Here is a 17,572-nt window from a genome sequence, read left to right as displayed (position 1 = left end):
CTGAGCTGAGCAGATGGGACAGGATATGGGAGAGTCAGAAATTAATACAAGAGCTTAGGTAATATGGTCATTTTGACCGAGGCAATGCGTCCAAAGATATTGGATAATGTCTCCATTTAGTCAAAAGAGACCAGATAGACCTGAATAGAGGTCTGAAGTTTGTATCATATAGGGATTCATATTCATAAGTAAGATACACCCCCCCAAATATTTAATAGCATTTGATATCCACGTATAAATAAACATTTCCGAAAGACGATGCACTTCCGAGGGAGGCATGTTGATTGTAAGGGCTTCTGATTTAGCAGGATTCACCTTATATCCCAACATAGACCCATATTCCTCCAAGAGATAATGGAGATTAGGAAGGGTCATGCACGGTCGTGTAAGGGTTAAGAGGACGTCATCAGCAAATAACAAAACTTTAGGGTTCACGTCCCCTAAACATTATACCACTAATGTTGGGATCCCGTCGGATCTGGGCTGCCAGGGGTTCAATACACAGGGCAAAAAGCAATGGAGAGAGCGGACAAGCTTGCCTAATCCTATTCGGATGGGGGAGGAGATAGATGCAGTAAAAGGTGTTTTGATAGAAGCGGATGGAGTTGCATATAGGTGCCTGAACACCCTGAGGAACAGCCACTGAAAGCCCAGATACTCAAGGGTGGTGAACATAAAAGGTCAGCTAAGCCTATCAAAGGCTTTCTCAGCATCTAAGCTGAGCAACAGTGCTTCAGTTTTTTGCCTGTTAATGATATATAATAAATTGATGACTCTTCTGGTGTTATCTCCTGCCTGAAGTCCTGGAACAAAGCCCACCTGATCCTTATGGATCAAGGAGGGGTGGACCTCATTTACACGGAGGGATAGTAGTTTCCTAAAAAATTTCAGGTCTGAATTCAGTAAGGCTATAGGTCTAGAATTCCGACACAGTGGGGTTGATTTACTAAAGGCAAATAGACTTTGCACTTTGCAAAGTGCAGTTGCTCCAGAGCTTAGTAAATTAGGTAACGCTTCACTTTGCAAAGGATACCCAATCACGTGCAAGGAAAATAAAAAAAAATGCTTTTTTGCTAGCACATGATTGAATGATGGAAGTCATCAGATCTTCTGCTCATTTACTAAGCTCTGGAGCAGCTGCACTTGCAGAGGGCAACTGCACTTTGCAAAGTGCAAAGTCTATTTGCTTTTAGTTAATCAACCCCAGTGTGTGTGGTCTTTTTCAGGTTTGGGTATGATCATGAGATGTAAAGTCTGTTAAGCATTATTAAAATCACTGCTCCCGAAAAACTGCAGTTTTTAAAACTTTTTGCACTGATAAATGTCCCCTGGGGCAGGACCAGGGTCCCAAAAACTATTTTTATGGCAATAACTTGCATATAAGCCTTTAAAATGAGCAAAGACTTTAACAGTGTTTGCGTGTTCACATAAATTTTTTGCCTGTTTGCATGATCTGCTGAGAACCGAACTGGGGAAACGGTCCGCCGGACCGTTTCCAGCGGACATTCCTCCTCCGGATTTTGATCTGATGGCTTGTACACACCATCAGATCAAAATCCGCGCGGAAAACATCCGCGGTCACGTGTCGCGACGTGTCCGCGCCGTCGCCGCGACGATGACGCGGCAACGTGCGCGACGCTGGAAGGTAAATTCTTCCACGCATGCGTCGAATCATTCCGACGCATACGAGGGATGGGGATCGGACGGACTTATCCGGTGAGTCTGTACAGACGACCGGATAAGTCCGAGGGACAGGATTCCAGCGGATAGATTTCTTAGCATGCTAAGAAATTTTTACCCGCTGGGAATCCGTCGGCTGGACAAAAAAAATGTCATTAGTCCTTTACGATTTTTTTTTTTTTTTTTAGATGCCTACAAAGTATTGTTGCTAGGCAGAATAGTTAATCTTCCCACTTCCTGCACCTAGGTGCTTAAGCTTCCTAACCTACACCGCACAGACTCCTGGGAATGTAGTGGGTGTAACTTTCCAGGAGTCTGTGCACTCCCCAGTCTCAAAGAATCATGTGACTTGGACAGCACAGGTGCTGAAACCTGATCTGACACTGCTTGTGCAGCACTGAGCATGTGCGAGATCTGCAAGGCTGAAATCCAGGAAGTCATACAGTCTGGCTTCATGATGCCCACACTTAAGATGGTCCCAGTCAATTTCTATTTTATAAAGTGTCTAAATGCTGTAACAACCTAACAAATGGACCTTAGTTTACAGACTAACTTTACTAGAATACATTAAGCTTGTGTATTACAGGGGTATTTATATTTAAAAAGTGAAATTGTGGCTGGAACTCCGCTTTAAATTGATGAAGATATTTGATTTTTTACATTTTTTTATTGGATATGTTTTATAGCAGAAAGTAAAAAATATGTATTTTTTTGTTTTTTGCTTTTGTTTATAGCACAAAAAATAAAAATGGCAAAGGTGATCAAATACCACCAAAAGAAAAGAAAAAAAAATACATCAATTTTATTTGGGTACAGCATCACACGACCGCGCAATTTTCAGTTAAAGTAACGCAGTGCTCTCAAAAAATCTGAAGTGGTTAAAAGCCAGGCAACTAGAATTTTCAGCAATAGCAACCTCTGTGGTGCTCTTTTGACAAGTGCACTTTTATTGCACCAGATATGAAGTTCTGAAGGTTATGTTATTTAATCAATTTAAATAAAAATAGTGCATGCTGGAGTTCTTTAAAAAAATAAATATATATATAGATCAGAAAAAAAACACATTTTAGAAGCATATTGTTTATTTACTATTTCCCCCACTTTTCTTTTCAAGAGCCAGCATGGCGCTGATCACTAGATGATTCATTTGCATGTCGATAGGCAGCCAGTGTAGCAGCTTTCAGATTAGAGACATTCTGCTGCACACTAAAAGGCTCAAAGAACAGAAAGCAAATTTCAATTCTGCCCTCTCTCTTTCCAGTCAGTGCATTCCCAGCCCATGTCTATTGATGAGCACTTGGAACAATACCAAAATGCAGTGTAAGATCAATCTTGCTGTTTACTTCACTGAGCTGAAGGAACAAAGAGCAGCAGAAAAGACTTAAATCCAGCCTTAGTGAAAGAGTGGCCATGAAAGATGAAGGGTGGGGGTTCCTGATGGGCAGTTGCACAGCATAAGCTCATTTGGAAAATAGGCAGCTCCAGCTGAGATAAAACCAATGATGATTTGTACTGTATCTTCAGGAGATAAAAGCACTTCTATCAGAGGCCATTGGAAGTGAACTTCAAACACAGCGGTAAAATCCTGTGTTTCCTACCAGAGAGAGGACAAAAATTCCCATAATTGCTAAGGAGTGTTAAATATCTGATTGTGAGTGTCCTCTCTTTATCTTCCCGTGGTGAAATAATTTATCCAGGTCCCGGCGGAATGTAGTGAGTTCACCTAATAAAACGTTCCGTTAGATACTTTAGTGTCAAATGTAGCATGACTGTTAGTCTATTGTAAATACCGATTATTGTCATTCCAAGCCTATCATTTAAGGCTAAAAAGTGCTGCAAAGAGCCTTCCGCTTAAGCCCTGAAGCTTGAATGCACAGCAAGCGCAGGGAAATATGTATTTAGCTGGAAAACCTCATTAAATGTGAATTAGTCATTTAGGGAAAGTATATTTTAATAGGAAACTAATAGTTTCAAGAGACTTTATTGTACAGTTTACACACTTTAAAAAGGTTTTTTATATAATCTTTATTATTTATATTTAAGCTTTATTTTACAAATAAACATTTATTAGAGGGTGCACCATGAATGGTATTTATATAATTGTTATTTAATTTTTATTTTATTTTCCATGTTTAATTTTCAGTTTTTATATGGACACTTATGCCGCGTACACACGATCGGTCAATCCGATGAGAACGGTCTGATGGACCGTTTTCATCAGACCAAACTGATCGTGTGTGGGCCCCAACGGTTATTTATCCATCGGTTAAAACATTTGAAATTTGTTTTAAAATTAACCGATGGATACCTAACCGATAGAAAAAAAAACGATCGTTTGTAGGCACGTTCATCGGTTAAAAATCCACGCATACTCCGAATCAAGTTGCCGCATGCTTGGAAGCATTGAACTTAGTTTTTTTCAGCACGTCGTTGTGTTTTACGTCACCGCGTTCTGACACGATCGTTTTTTTTTAACTGATGGTGTGTAGGCACGACTGATCATCAGTCAGCTTCATCGGTTAACTGATGGAAAAATCCATCAGACCGTTCTCATCGGATTGTTTTTGAATCCTTCTATTCACAATATTAGCAACTGATTACTGGATTGCGTGCTCATATTTTTCTTACACACATTTTTAGCTAAAGTATTCAAGCTATCATAAGTAGAGTTGAGCGAACCCGAACTGTAAAGTTTGGGTTCGGTACGGACTTTGGGTTTTTCCCAAACCCGGACCCGAATAATTGGAAAAAGTTCGGGTCCGGGATTGGAGTTCGGGAAAAAAAATGCGCGGAGGTCCCCGCAAATTCAATAACCAGACCCTTTAGGTCTGGTATGGATATTAAGGGGAACCCCGCCGTCAATTTAAAAAAAAAATTACGTGCGGTTCCCCCTAAATATCCATAACCAGACCCGTTATCCGAGCAAGTTGACCTGGCCGGCCGCAGAAAAGAGGGGGGGACAGAGTGCGGCCCCCCCCTCTCCTGAACCGCACCAGGCCACATGCCCTCAACATGGGGAGGATGTCCCCATGTTGATGGGGACAAGGGTCTCATCCCCACAACCCTTGCCCGGTGGTTGTGGGGGTATGCGGGCGGGAGGCTTATCAGAATCTGGAAGACCCCTTTAACAAAGGGGACCCCCAGATCCTGACCCCCCCCGTGTGAAATGGTAATGGGGTACACTGTACCCAGGGCCGCTGATAGGGGGGGACCACCAGTCCTCCTGTAGGGGGCCCAGGCTCACAGGGGGGCCCATACAGCAGAGGGAATCAGTGCGGTCGGATGGAGGGGCAAATACAGGATGCCCAATGTGAACCCGGTTTCTCTCCCTCCCACAACTTTCAGCTGCTGCAGGGAGAGACACGGACACAGCTGCCAGCTTCCCTGTCTCATTAAAAAAATAACAAATTGTTACCCTGTATTGTTTTAAACCCTTGTAAAATGTAATAAAATTCTTGGAAAAAAAATGTTTTTTTTTGTTATAAAAATTGTCAAATATTTTTTTTCAAAACATTTAAATGTTTTTGTTAAAAGAAAAAAAAACTATTTAAAAAAAGGGCTAATTCACACAGCTTCTCTGTTATCTTTGTGTCCGCTAAGAATAATTTTTGTATATTTTAATTGAAAATCTTGGTTTGATATATTTGAGGGGGGCCCTGCCAGGTAGGCTGTACGGGGCCCCGTGATTTCTAACAGCAGCCCTGTCTGTACCCCTACCATTTCACAAAGGAAGTGTAAATTCTTGTAAAAAAAACACACACACCGTAGAATAAAGTCCTTTATTAATAAAAAAAAAAGAAAAAACTCCAGCGGTGATAATCCACTCGTTCCCGGCTTCCTGCTCCAACGCTGTCCCGATCCAGCGACGAGTGCGGGTGATCTCCAGCAATGAGAAGATCCAGCGACGGGTGATCTCTGCTCCAGCGATGAGAAGATCCATCCATCCAGAGCGCAGCTTCGCCGACCTCCTCTCTTTGCTGGACACAGCCCAGCGAATGACGCGCTGGAGCTGTGACATTACTTATATAGGGGAGGCAGGGCCACCCGTCATGTGACCCCGCACCCTCTGACATACCCTCTGCTACGTCACTGGGGAAGCCCAGGAAGAGGGAAGACTCTGGGCTTCCCCAGTGACGTAGCAGAGGGTACGACCCTATACGACCCTAGCAGACCCTATTTTCCATCTATCTGGCGGATCGGATGAAAACAGACAGGCAGTCCATTTTCATCTGATCTCCCCATAGAGGAGAGCATGGCTCTGACAGGTCCATCTCTGCACAGTGAGTGGAGACGTATCTGTCATCTGCCTGATCAGCGGATCGATCCCCCACTGAGCAAGATAGGTCCGCCAGGCGGACAAGCCCAGGTGTAAGGACCCAAAGCCTTGACTAATGGAACCTTGTTCAGTAAATGGGCATTATAAGTAATTCAGAAAAGGGTTTAAAAGTAAGTTACCATTGCTTTCTACCAGGAAGGGGGAAGACTGGGCTTACCCAGTGACGTAGCAGAGGGTGCGTCAGAGGGGGCGGGGGTCACATGATGGGTGGCCCCGCCTCCCCTATATAAGAAATGTCAAAGCTACAGCGTGTCATTCGCTGGGCTGTGTCAGCGGTGAGAGGAGGTCGGCGATGCTGCACTCTGGATGGATGGATCTCCTCATCGCTGGACCGGAGATCTCCCGCACCCGTCGCTGGATACAGACAACGTTGGAGCAGGAAGCCGGGACCTAGAGTGGATTATCACCGCTGGATTTTTTTATTTTTTTTTATTAATAAAGGACTTTTTTCTATGGTGTGTGTGTGTTTTTTCCAACTATTTACACTTTCTTTGTGAACTGGTAGGGGTACAATGTACTCCATTACCAATTCACATAGGGGGGGTCAGGATCTGGGGGTCCCCTTTGTTAAAGGGGCCCTCCAGATTCTGATAAGCCCCCCGCCCGCAGACCCCCACAACCACCGGGCAAGGGTTGTGGGGATGAGGCCCTTGTCCCCATCAACATGGGGACATCCTCCCCATGTTGAGGGCATGTGGCCTGGTACGGTTCAGGAGAGGGAGGGCCCACACTCTGTCCCCCCTCTTTTCTGCGGCCGGCTAGGTTAACGTGCTCGGATAAGGGGTCTGGTGTGAATTTTTGGGGGAACTCCACGACATTTTTTTTTTTAAATTTGGGGTCGAGTTCCCCTTAAAATCCACACCAGACCGGAAGGGTCTGGAATGGATATTTGGGGGGAACCCCACGTATTTATTTTTTTTAATTGACGGCTGGGTTCCCCTTAATATCCATTTTTTTTTAATGAATTCCCTCTGAATTGCCAGAACCGACAATTCATTATAGCCGCAAGTCCGGTTTTAAAAGACTTTTTTTCCTTTCAGAAATGACACTTAGTGCAAAGACAGTTCTAAGTACAGGAAACATGCGCTATTTCACTGCTTCCGAAAAAAAACGGTCGTTTTTTAAAACTTTTTTTGCATTGATACATGTCCCCTGGGACAGGACCCAGGTCCGCAAACACTTTTTAGGACAATAAATTGCATATTAGCCTTTAAAATTAGCACTTTAGATTTCTCCCATAGACTTTAACAGGGTGTTACGCGGCTTTTTGAATTTGCCGCAAACACCCCTAATTGTTCGTTGTTCGAGTCGAACATGAGTTTGACTCGAACTCGAAGCTCATTCCTACCAGGGACGTGCAGTCAGGGAAGGCAGGTGAGGAAGGGCTTTGAGAGTCATTGCTCGGCAACCTGAGGTCACAAAGACCCCAAATTTGGGGGGTAGGTAGCCCAAGTCCAGAGGAGGTATACTTCTAGAATTATTGCTCTTGCTCTAAAGATTGTGGTGTATGTAACCTGTGTGTATCTGGCTCTGATACTAGCCAGTGCCTCACCAGCCAATGACCCCACAGCACATCCCTGCTTTCTATTGACTGTTTGGCATTTGTGATAAAGATAGCTTTTTGTAAAGACTATCAGGTTACTATTGTTCAGATGTTTTTACAGTATAACTATGACTGGCACTAGGTATGTTGGAAAAGCGTAGCCTTGCCCCTTCCAAAGAAATCATTCTCCATGTCATCTTTGGCCAAGGCTAAATGTTACTTATGGTTATGGCTTTGGGCTTATTCTTCTCAGCAGTCATGTTGGTTGCTCTCATAACCGTCCAACATGAACTGTAAATTTACGTAGAGCTTTACAGGGCAGGTGGTGGAGGGTGTTACTGCATAGGAAAAAAAATAGGTGTAGTCTGTATTTTTTTTACAGAAAACCATGCATTGTGCATTGCAGGGCATGAATGTTGTGGGGCTTGGGGCATCCCAGTGCTATTCACAATATGCAATGCACACAAAATTACACCCATGCTAATATAAACATAAAGTTGCTGCGCTAAACATTAAATGATACAAATGAAATTATTAAAGTCTACAAAGTGTAATGCCGCGCACACACGATCGGTTAAACCGATGAGAATGGTCTGATGGACCGTTTTCATCGGTCCAAACTGATCGTGTGTAAGCGCCATCAGTTATATAACCATTGGTTAAAAAAAAGCCAACTTGTTTTAAATTTAACCGATGGATTCCTAACCGATGGGAAAAAAACGATCGTTAGTAGGCACAGTAATTGGTTAAAAATCCACGCATGCTCAGAATCAAGTCGACACATGCTTGGAAGCATTGAACTTCATTTTTTTCAGCACGTCGTGTTTTACGCCACCGCGTTCTGACACGATCGTTTTTTTAACCGATGGTGTGTAGGCGCGACGGACCATCAGTCAGCTTCATCGGTTAACCGATGAAAACATTCCATCGGTCCGTTCTCATCGGATGGACCGATCGTGTGTTTGCAGCATAACAGTTCGTATTGTTGTCCAAGGTGATAACACAAGGTGCACGTTCCAATGATTAAAAACTTCCTCCGCAGGGAAGGATTGGATTTCCTGTTTTGGGTTTGCATACAGCGTTTCTGACTCTTATAACCTAGAGTCCAGATTTTCTGATAAGGAGGCAATTCATTCATATTTTGGTGGAGGCACATCTGGGTGATTGACTCACAGATTTATTATGTCCACTTACACCAGATGCACATCAAGGAAATTTGTAATCATTGGAACTTGCACATTGTGTTATTACCTTGGATAACAATATGAACTGTTACAATAAGCAATATTTTTGCTTATTATTTTCTGGTACCCATGTAGTATAAAGCTCAACCCAACCCGCATAGAGTAACTGAAAACTCATTGCAAATGCATTAAAGTACTATTAAAAATAACCATAAATGCAATATGTTAATTACTGAAGTTTATAATCTAAGCATAATAATAATTGTAATAATAATCTAAGCATGCAATTTTGTGCATTGACTAGTGCACAGTGCTTTGTGCTATGGTGTAAGGTTCACTGAGACTTTTTACTAATAAGGTGTTTTACAGTCTTCTATGATGATAGCATTCTGCACTTGTGGTTTTATTCCTATTAAGTACTGTATGTTCATTCAAAAATGCTAACAGCTCTTAGGAAAAAAAAAAAAAAACCATAGAGAAATGTATGAAATGAGAGAAATTAATGTGTTATGATAGTTATTTTAGCTAACCCTGTTTTATCTAGTCTGGGATTCTATAGCTAATCAAGGCTCAATAACCACCATAGGTTAGAGCCAGATAAGGCATCTGGCAGCCACTTAGGTAGTTAGCGTTCTGGTTACATGGCAAATTAGAAGCCACTAGTGGCTAAGGCACAGAATAGATATGCTGAGTCTGAGTTCCAGTGCCACAGCACCGTTTCTGCTTGTGGGTAGCTGCATTCCAGACTGATTAGACAATGGCTAGATGATCTCCCCATCATCACTGATCTTGTCTCCAGGTCTCTGACACCAAGACAAAAACCACATCATGATCATCCTTGGGGCCCTGCAAATGAACTTGCTGCACCATTGGAGCTATCTTTATTAAAGGGGAGTTCCACCCACAATTTCACTTTTTAAATATAAATACCCCTGTAATACACAAGCTTAATGTAGTCTAGTAAAGTTAGTCTGTAAACTAAGGTCCATTTTGTTAGGTTGTTAGAGCATTTAGTTTGTTTATAATCTAGAAATAGACCGTGGCCATCTTAAGTGTGGGCATCATGAAGCCAGACTGTATGACTTCCTGGATTTCAGCCTTGCAGATCTCGCACATGCTCAGTGCCGCACAAGCGATGTAATAGGTTTCAGTCAGGTTTCCATAGCAACGGGAGTGTCAGAGGAAGTTGCCGCCCCTTCTCTATGCAAATAGACTATTTGCAAGGACTACTGGGATACACGATGCCTATCCCAGAAACCCTTGCGAATAGCCTTGTGACTTAATAGCCTAGGCTAATAAGGAGGAGGAAGTAATGAAGGGCTACAAAATAAAGGTATTTACAAGCAACAAAATAAATAAAAATTGTCCATTCTGAACACTATGAGATTAGGGCATGCAGCACAGACAAACATAAAAAAATGGGTGGAACTCCACTTTAATGAATAATATATATATATATATATATATATATATATATATAAATATAGACGTAGCCAAGTGCCAACTACGTAATTCTGCAATGCAGAGACACTCACAGAAGAGACTGAGATGAGCATTTTCCCCCTAGTGTTCAGTGCTTGGGCCAGCTGCATCATTTCCTGCCAGCAGAGTGGGACCACTTTTTTCAACAAGCAGAGTATCTTGGGACATGTAGTCCCACAGCCAGGACATACTGCAGTTTTCAGCACTGACTGGACTACACTTACTAGAAGCAGAAAGGGAAAACGCATGTATATAGAGTCCATGGGTCGCACACCCCAAAGATGCAAAAAGAAAATGGAAAGGTCCCCCAGGGAGGGGTTTTAAAGCGACAATATATTCAATTAAAGAGATATAAAATGTATTAAATGATAATCTTTACTTTATATGTACAATAATTATGGATACAACATGATTAGGTCATTAAAAAGTAATAAAGCTGTGGTTATACATGATTACAATGTAACAGCAGTAGCAAAATAGTCAACAATACAATACAGTGCATGATAGGCCATAATTAGATTAACTTCCATAGGAGTACCCCAATGCGTTTTGACCAATATTGTCAAGGTCTTCTTCAGGGGGAATTTTGTACTCTGGTGGAATATATTAGAACATTTTTTAGGATTTCTAGCTCTCTAACAAAATGCTGACATCCGTGACATCGTGACTATGTTTTGATACCTTCTATGTATTTTATGAAATAAAGCATTTTATCCTCTGCAACCTGGAGTGCAGTCATCTTCTCTTCTATAAGTGATTTTGTTTAACCAGGTGTGCCAGAGTTGCTGAGGTTGCTCTTGGGGTTGAGGATCAGAACAGAGAACCCAAAAGTTCCACAGGGTCCTGCAGGGGTGGTGCTACATATACGTGTGTGTATATATACAGGTATATATACCTGGGTCTTTGTGCTCAATTCCGCCAAGGATTTCTTTTTTTTCTGATTTTACCTGTTCGTACCTTGAAAGTACTGTATGTACTATTATTAATCTTTTCTTGTATAAAGCTTACATTTTTTCCATACTGCGTGCATCTATATACTTATAGGTAATGTTATATGCTGGCTATGGTAGTTCCTCTACTTCCAAATACTCTGATTAGATACCTGGTTAATTTCCCAGGAAGGCAAACCCCTCTATCAAAAGAGGTCCTGTCCTGGTTGGAGGCACTGTCAACTTTATTATCAAACCTACGCTTCCACTTAGTGAAGATTTTGGTTCTCTTATTTATCTGCAGGTTTGGCGAAATATCCTGTTTTAGGAGGGCTGTTTCTCATACTCCCACCCCAAAAGAGAGCTACATTAGATAGCCATAGCTTAGATGGCATACATTCAGGCACTTGAACATACATTTTTAGCTAAACGCACTTCTTAATAGGTTCCATGTATGTTCTCTGTAGTCTGGGGGGCAAACAAATTAAACATTTTATAAGCATAGATTTTGCTTATCCACATGACATCTAAGCACAATTGTATGTGGATGCTTAGTAGATTGGCCCCGTGTGCATTCCTTATAAAAGAAGGCTACACCAACATGTGCTATGGTATTCTCACATTCCAGCATTAGACTCCTTGAATATGCTTGAAAGTTGTGAGTAATTTTTTTCATCTCTGCTGTATAGAAATGAGGGAAACTCAAGCACCACTAAACCCACATAGCACCATCTCTGTAGCCAGAAGGCAAAAATAAAAGAAGAGTAAACTAAAATGGAAAATATAGTATGTTTGGATGTTGTCCCTTCTTACCTGCATTCTGCACCTTTTTAAAATAAACCCTCTATATTGTATCCATACCTTTCCTCACTGCCTATTTTTATGACTTAAAACACTTAAGCCCCGGACCATATTGCTGGTCAAAGACCAGGGCACTTTTTGCGATTCGGCACTCCATCGCTTTAACTGACAATTACGCGGTCGTGCGACGTGGCTCCCAAACAAAATTGGCGTAATTTTTTTCCCACAAATAGAGCTTTCTTTTGGTGGTATTTGATCACCTCTGCGGTTTTTATTTTTGCGCTATAAACAAAAATAAAGCGACAATTTTGAAAAAAATTTATATTTTTTACTTTTTACCATAATAAATATTCCCCAAAAATATATAAAAAAAAACATTTTTTCCCTCAGTGTAGGCCGATACGTATTCTTCTACATATTTTTTGTAAAAAAAAAAAAAAAAAGCAATAAGCGTTTATTGATTGGTTTGCGCAAAAGTTATAGGCCCAGATTCACAAAGCACTTACGCCGACGTATAACAAGTTACGCCGACGTAAGTGCAAATGTGCGCCGTCGTATCTGTGCTCCAGACCCACAAACAGATATGCGCCTAAAACCAGGCTACACCCCACCGACGTAGCTTGCTTACGCCGGCGTAGGGTGGGCGCACATTTAGGCTGGGTGCATGGTGCCGCTCCCATTAATTAGCCATTCAAACATGCAAATGAGGGAAATACGGCGATTCACGAACATGCGTGTGCCCGATGCAGGCTACGCGAGGTGCGCGTAAGTTGTACGTCCATCGTAAAGTTATTCCCCATAAAGGAGGTGCAACCCAGCAGCAGACATGGTCTGCACCAGGGAACACAAGCCGGCTTATTTTACGTTGGACGTGTGTCTGGCTGGGCGTAGGTTACGTTCACGCCGTAGGCAGTGATCCGGCGTAGTTTAGGCAGTTGTTCCGACGTGGTTGTGAACAGGCGCAGGGGGATGCGTCCACGTCACGGCACATGCGCAGTTCGTGATACGTATCTGTCTGGCGCTCGGCCCATCATTTGCATGGGGGTAACGCCTCATTTGCATGGGTTACACCCACTTCCACCTACGCTGGCGTACGCCTTCGAATCCCACGCCACGCTAGCGCAGCGTTGGGAGCACTGGTTTGCTAAATGCATTGCTTGCCTCTCTGCGATGCGTTGGCGTAGCGTACATTGGTTACTCTACGGCGGCGTAATGTGCGCCTTGCTCTCTGTGAATCTAGGCCATAGCGTTTACAAAATAGGGGGTTGTTTTATTGGTATTTTTATTAATATATTTTTTTTACTAGTAATGGCGGTGATCAGCGTTTTTTTTTTCGGTACTGCGACATTATGGCGGACACTTTTGACACATTTTTGGGACCATTGGCATTTTTATAGCGATCAGTGCTTTAAAAATGCATTGATTACTATAAAAATGCCCCTGGCAGGGAAGGGGTTTACACTAGGGGGCGGAGAAGGGGTTTACACTAGGGGGCGGGGAAGGGGTTAAGTATGTTCCCTGGGTGTGTTCTAACTGTAGGGGGGGGGGACTCACTAGGGGAAATTACTGATCGCTGTTCATACATTGCATGAACAGACGGTCAAGCCTCGTACACACGGCCGAGGAACTCGACGTGCCAAACACATCGAGTTCCTCGGCCAGTTCAGCCCTGAAGCCGCCGAGGAGCTCGGCGGGACGAGAGCTCCCATAGAACAACGAGGAAATAGAGAACATGTTCTCTATTTCCTCGCCGAGGTCCTCGTCGGCTTCCTCGGCCGAAAGTGTACACACGGCCGGGTTTCTCGGCAGAATTCAGCCAGAAACTCGGTCGGAAGCTGAATTCTGCCGAGGAAACTGGTCGTGTGTACGAGGCCTTAGGCATTTCTCCCCTGACAGGACTGGGAGCTGTGTGTTTACACACACAGCTCCCGGTTCTCGCTCTGTAACAAGTGATCGCGGGTGCCCGGCGGCGATCGCGCCCGCCAGAGACGCGCGCCCCTATTGGCTGCTCGGCGAGATGACGTATAGCTATGTGCTCTGCGGCAGCTGGTCGGCAAGCAGTTAAAAAAGATAGAAAAAATATATTTTTTTTCAATGAAATAATTCTGTTCAACAGTGTTTCGCACCTCAGCAATGCATACACATGTTTGACATTTTCTTTATGGTTTCTGTGCATCTAGTTTCTCACAAGTTTTGGCTGGAATAGATTTACAGCATTGACTGACACAATTTAAAATTGGCATAAATAGCATGCACTTACGTATTCTCTCATTCACAAACATTAAAGCCCAAAATAGTCACGCAAAGGCTGTTTTCATTTTTAGAGAACTGTTAATGTAAAATGCATACGTGTGAATATATCTTTATTTTTTTAAATATAATAGATAATCTGTATGTCTTATGAAGCTAAGCCTGAGGTTATGATGAAATGTGAGAAAATGTTTCCTTGCTGTATCTATGAATAACAGAACAGTTTTTCTATATGCGTGGTTTTAAAAATTATTTTGAATAAATATCAGTGCAGAATATGGTGTCATTCTAAAGGGTTTTTCTTAATTGTTACTTTCACACGATTAACTGCAAAGAGCATGTTACTTTAAATTATATACAATACATAATCATTTTCTACTTGGTTACGTTTATGGGAATAGAGCTGAGGTCACAAAGCACCCATTATTCTATATTTCCTACAGTCATGGGATAGTTGTACATTTAGTCAAGCATCTTAATGTTGGTTAAGAATAAATATCTATAGTATGACTTGGGTTAGCTCATGTGGTTAAAGTCACAAATATTTCAAAAGAAGGCGTTTACAATAAGAATATTACTAACGGTTATATCAATAACTTGGTGCCATTTAAAAGAAACTGTGGTCAACTATATCATGTGAGAAATTAAAGATTTTTTAGCATCTAACATAAGATCAATAATAAGTATGAAAAATGGCATAGTACAAAATAGGAACACTTAGAAAAGCAGTAAAATGCATTAAAGTGGACCTTAATTCAAAAGTTAAGATTTGTCATCCTATAGAGAAAATCTAGAAGTGTTAATTGTGTCTAAGCAGTACCCTGAACAACTGCAGAGTGATACCTGGGCCTAAGCACTCCAATGCCTTGAACCTCATAGCTGTATGTTTGCAGTATAATATCACCAATGGCACTGATGCCTCTGTCTGCTGATCTTTCTAGATTTAGAGTAGATTTGTTTATGTCACTACTGCTTCCTGTTCTCCTTGCTGGAGAAAACATCATGTACCTAGATGAATGAAATGGTTTATTCATCTAGTTACCTGTATTTTCTCCACTTCCCCTGCTGCTTCTTGATCAATACCCCACCAGTCATTAATTACAGTCATCAGGGGGGCAGCTATGACATGAGGACACAAAGCTTTGCCTCTACCAAGCTGGCTGCCTCAACAGAGAGATGCTGTGTAATATAAGACATTGCAAGTCAATAATGGGGAAAATATTTGCTGCAGGGAGACCTCAGGCCCTCTGTTTACCTTTTTTGTACACAGCTTTTCAGTGCTAACCTGGGAGTCGATAAACCCACAAAAACTAAAACCCACAGAAACATAGGACATCGGTCGCCAACCAGTGGTCTGTGGACCGCTGATGGTCCCCAAGAAAATGTTGGTGGTGCCAAGGGGTGCATACCGCCCAATTTTGTTTCCAGTGTTGTTCTCAATGTGGACTGACAATCAATACTGTTAGAGTGCTTTGATACCCGATGCCTCCTCTGCAGTTCCAGCTTCTGTGAAGGCGTCAGGAGTAGCGCAGAGCACGGGGGATGAAGAAGGATCGGAATTCCAATGGCAGCGCTGATCACAGACTAAAGGGAATAGCCGCTCCAGGTGGGAACCCAGATGAATATCCTCTGTTGCAGACAACTCAGATGCAGGCAATGCATTTAGCAAAGCAGGAACAAAGATTGTCTCTGGACAGCCGCACTCTGAACAAATTGTAGCCTTTTATTAAAAGAAGGACAGCACTACAAGTCACAGCAAAATAAAATAAAACCTGACTGCTGACGCGTTTCGCACTGAAACTAGTGCTTAGTCATAGCTGACTATGACTAAGCACAAGTTTCAGTACGAAACGCGTCAGCAGCTCCTTAGGGATTCAGTGCTACATTTATATAAACCATCGGTTTGGATCTGAGCATGGACTCTAAGTTCTATTCCAGATGATGCTGATTCAACATCACATCACACAGGAAACTGTTCAGGGTACTGTTTTCATATTTTTTTGATTGATAATCAAAATAAATTAGTTTTTTTTTTCTCTGTATGATTGTCTAAATATGGCTGTGTGTTGGAAATAATGTTTAGTGCCGTCCTATCTTAGATTGCAATATTTTGGATGGCCACTAGGTGGCGCTTCCATTGCGGTCGGCTTAGAATATGTAAATGAGTTGATACGCCGATTCACGAACGTACTCCCGGCGGCAGCAGTCGATTTACGCCATTTCCGTAAGGCATAAGCAGGCCTAAAGTTATTCCACCTATTAGGTGGAATAACAATGTTAAAGTATGGCTGCCGTTCCCGCCGCGAGATTCGAATTTTTCACGTCGTTTGCGTAAGTCGTCCGCGAATCGGGATTTACGTCGTTTACGTCCACGTCGAAATCAATAGGCCCGTGCGGCGTACGTAGCCGCAATGCACACTGGGAAATGTAGGCGCCCGGCGCATGCGCAGTTAAGAAAAAACGTAAAAAACGTGAGGTCAAGCCTCATTGCCATCAAACACGCCCCCCTCCAACACATTTGAATTCGGCGCCCTTACGCCCACCCGCTTAAGGCTACGCCGCCGTATATTAGCAGGCAAGTATATTGAGAATCATTACTAGCCTAGCTAATTTACGGCGGCGTAGCCTAAACAGGCTAAGCTACGCCGCCGTAACTTTAATCCAATGTACCTGAATCTACCTATTAGTCTCTATTGTAACAGTAATAGCAGCTCTCCCGTTCTGAGTGTACGTCATATGACATCCTCCCATGATCGCTTGTTGTGAAATCCCCACAGGCCACGCTGCAGAATGATCTGTCGTCCACTGTGTCCGATCTGCCATTACTGTCATCTAGTGCACTGGCCCTCTGCTAATACCATGTGATCACTGTGACCATTCACAGTAGATCACATGGCAATTGTACATAATGGATGGTTTCCATTCATATCATGTATTGTGTACTTGATCTCTGTGATTGGTCACACAATCACATGGTACAGACAGGGCCAATCACAGCCCATCTGTAGCATGTGATTAGCTTTGGCCAACCACAGTTAATCATGATAGTACACACTGCAAGGATTTCATTCAGAAAAATGGTTGCTTATAACAGTGATTAAAAAAAAAATATTCTGATCACTTTCCCAGAGTAGTGCAGTGTTAATATGGTAAAACTGTATTGCTATGGTCACAGTATGTAAACATAACATAACAAAAATAAAAAAAGGAATTTTGAGATATTTTCACCAAAGAAATGTACCAGTAAACATTTTTTTTTTTTTTTTTTTTTTTTGCCACTTCAGACTTCACCACAGCGAGAGACTTGCTCATGATTTTATTCATAATTCCGTCTCTACATCTGGTTTAGCATCATTTGTGGTGTATT

This window comes from Rana temporaria, chromosome 4 (assembly GCF_905171775.1).
Source record: "Rana temporaria chromosome 4, aRanTem1.1, whole genome shotgun sequence".
Classification (NCBI taxonomy): Eukaryota; Metazoa; Chordata; class Amphibia; order Anura; family Ranidae; genus Rana; species Rana temporaria.
The sequence above is the reverse complement of the archived record's forward strand: the minus strand, read 5'-3'. Positions refer to the sequence as shown.